We start from the raw sequence: 2,945 nt of genomic DNA, 5'->3' as shown, positions 1-2,945 counted from the left end.
CTAATTTATATATAATATTATATATATATATATATATATATATACATAAACCTTGCTATGTGCACTGTACTAGACTAACTGAGACTTGTCACAGCACTTGTATATTGTTGCTCTCTTGTTGGTCTGATTGCTTCTACTTTGCAAGTTGCTTTGGATAAAAGCATCTGCTAAACGTAAATGCAAATGTAAATGTATTCATATCTTACACATTAAGACAGCTCTGAGGCAGCATTTGCCTCTTTGAGCTTCTTTTTATTACTCAAGGATATTATATCTCAAAATATTATATCAATTATGTCTTATATCAATGCTTAACAACATATGGTAAGTTTTTTGTGTGTGTGTGTGTGTGTGTGATTTAAAAACACTGGCTTTTGACTCTTATAAACCAAGGGTGTCTGCTAAAACAACAATCACCACAATAACATTTCAAGCACATACTCAACACTTACGTGTTACTGTTTCACTACAAAAAAAAAAAACTTAACTTACAGTAATATTTCAGCGGATAAAATAACATGATACAAAATTTCACACAAATTTACATTCCCAGTGTTTTTCCAGTAAACATCCTTATGGGATGATGTATAAAAACATGATGCAAATACATGATGCAAATGCAAATACACGCATAGCACACAGAGATGACAAAATATTGAGCTCTTGTTTAATCACTTAGTTTTTTTCCTTTTTTTTAATCTTTCTTTTATTTTCTTTAATCAATATTATATACTGAAGCAGAATATTGTTTTAATGACAAGCAGCTGCATTTGTTTTGTATTCTGCCAGTGACGGTTACTGTCATCCGTCAGCATGTAAGAGCACATCTGCTCAAAGATTCTTCACTTCACCCTGACTGTTCCATCTGACTGTCAGTCATTCTATTGTTCTTGATATTTTCTTGCTTGTCATAAGCCTAAATATATATCTTTGCAACTGGACCAAGAAATACTCACTGAAATACTCACACTTCAGCCTTCAATCATCACCATAGTATTCTTAAAATTAGGTTGTGTTAATAAAAAATATAAAAAAACTTTAGTATATTACTCTGAGGTGTTAGCAGGAATATGTCTTTGGCAGTCTGCGGTCAGATGGAGGGACACAGTGGCCTCCGTGCTGCTCGGGTTGACCCGGAAGTGGTTATGTGCAAGCTGGATAGCCACTATAAACTGCCGTTTAAAGGTCTTACTCAGAATTATATAAAGAAAAGGGTTAATGCAGCTGTTAGCATAGCCCATGCTAATAGCAACGTGATAGACATAATAAAATGAGGCACTGGGATTCTGTATTCCCAGATGGACAAGCTGAAGGATGTAGTAGGGAGCCCAACAGATGAAAAAAGCCAAACAGATGGCCACAGCCATCCGAGTCACACTTTTAGTGCGCACTTGTTGGTTCCTCGGGGGAAGGGGTGCCACTGAGGTAGACATGTGCTTCAAGATTTTAAAGAACACCACACAGATAATCATGAGCGGAAGGGCGAACGCCAGCACAAACTGATAGATAGTGAACCAGCAGATGTTGATGGATGGATTCGGAAGCAGGAGAGCACATCCCACCTGGCCGTTGTGGAGAGGCATCAAGCCAGTGTACATTAAGACAGGAGTAATGGAGATGAGAGAAAGCACCCACACCATCCCCACCACACCACTGGCGATACAGGTTGTCCGGACGTGGTTAAAGCGGAACGGGTGGACAGTAGCCAAGTACCGGTCCAAGGTCATAACTGTGAGGATGTAGGTGCTCACTGTCTGGCTGTTGGAATCTAGGGCAGAGATGACTTTGCACATAGTGGCTCCAAAACACCATTGCCCAAGAGCTGATGAATAAGAAAGGGCATGCCGAGGAGGAAAATCAAATCCACAATTGAGAGACTGAATATGAAAGTTTAGCCTGTCTTTTTAATGATGGTGTAGATGACAATAGAATTTCCAATGATGCCCAAAAAACATATGGTCCCAAAAATCCAAAAATAGATGGCATTTCCATTCTGGTCCCCCATGGTCACTAAGCACACAATGAAATCACACATAAGAATGAGATCCATGTGTGGTGTGTGTGTGTGTTTATAATAGATACAATATATAAAGAACAAACTTTAAAGAGAAAAATGTTGACATATGGTGTACGGCATTTATTAAACAGCTTTTTGTTCATTCTTATGCTAATTAAATATTATGCAGTTGTTATGGTGATAAACTTAAAAGAAATGGTAGCTACACTCTTAAAAATAAAGGTGCTTCACGATGCCATAGAAGATGGTTCCATAAAGAACCTTTAACATCTGAAGAACCTTTCTGTTTCACAATTGGTTCTTTGTGGCAAAAGAAGGTTCTTCAGATTATAAAAAGGTAAGAAAGAGATGGTTCTTTAAAGAACCTTTGACTGAATGGTTCTTTGTGGAACCAAAAAATGTTATTTTATGACATTGCTGTGAAGAACCTTTTAAGTACCTTTATTTTTTAAGAATGTACAGTGCCTAAAATACATACTTTATGAATGCCCATAAGACAGAAAGAAAGAAAGGCTGCATTCATACCATGTAATATAATTAGTTATATAATAATAATAATAATAATAATGCATGCTACTTTTCCTTAAAACAGTTCGTGAAGTAGCTTATAACATCAGCTGATTTGCTCTAAACCAAACTGGATTTCTATCTTCACTTCCACAATACGGTTTCCCTGAAATATGCCTACCTGAAAGGATCGCATCTTCACCAACACAGCATATTATCATTAAACGAATCCGTTCCTCTAACCCAAACTATTTACATACGGAACCGATTATACTACAACAACTGTAGACGAACGACGCGAAGCGGCAAACTATTGCTCCTATCATAATCAACGAAGCTGTCTACAAACGACGTAACTGACGCCCAGGGCCCACACTGCAAATTTACTTCAGGGCGAGCTGTCCGGAGGTCAGTCTTCGTT

The 2,945-nt window shown here is 37.6% G+C and overlaps 1 pseudogene; it reads right to left on the bottom strand.

The window, feature by feature from the left end:
- Positions 1 to 1,046: 1,046 nt before the first annotated feature.
- On the bottom strand, positions 1,047 to 2,005 carry LOC107555365 (melanin-concentrating hormone receptor 1-like; annotated as a pseudogene).
- Positions 2,006 to 2,945: the final 940 nt, after the last annotated feature.

The sequence above is a fragment of the Sinocyclocheilus grahami genome, unplaced genomic scaffold (genome assembly GCF_001515645.1).
Source record: "Sinocyclocheilus grahami isolate Dianchi unplaced genomic scaffold, SAMN03320097.WGS_v1.1 scaffold533.1, whole genome shotgun sequence".
Lineage (NCBI taxonomy): Eukaryota > Metazoa > Chordata > Actinopteri > Cypriniformes > Cyprinidae > Sinocyclocheilus > Sinocyclocheilus grahami.
This window is presented reverse-complemented; position numbering and strand designations above follow the sequence as displayed.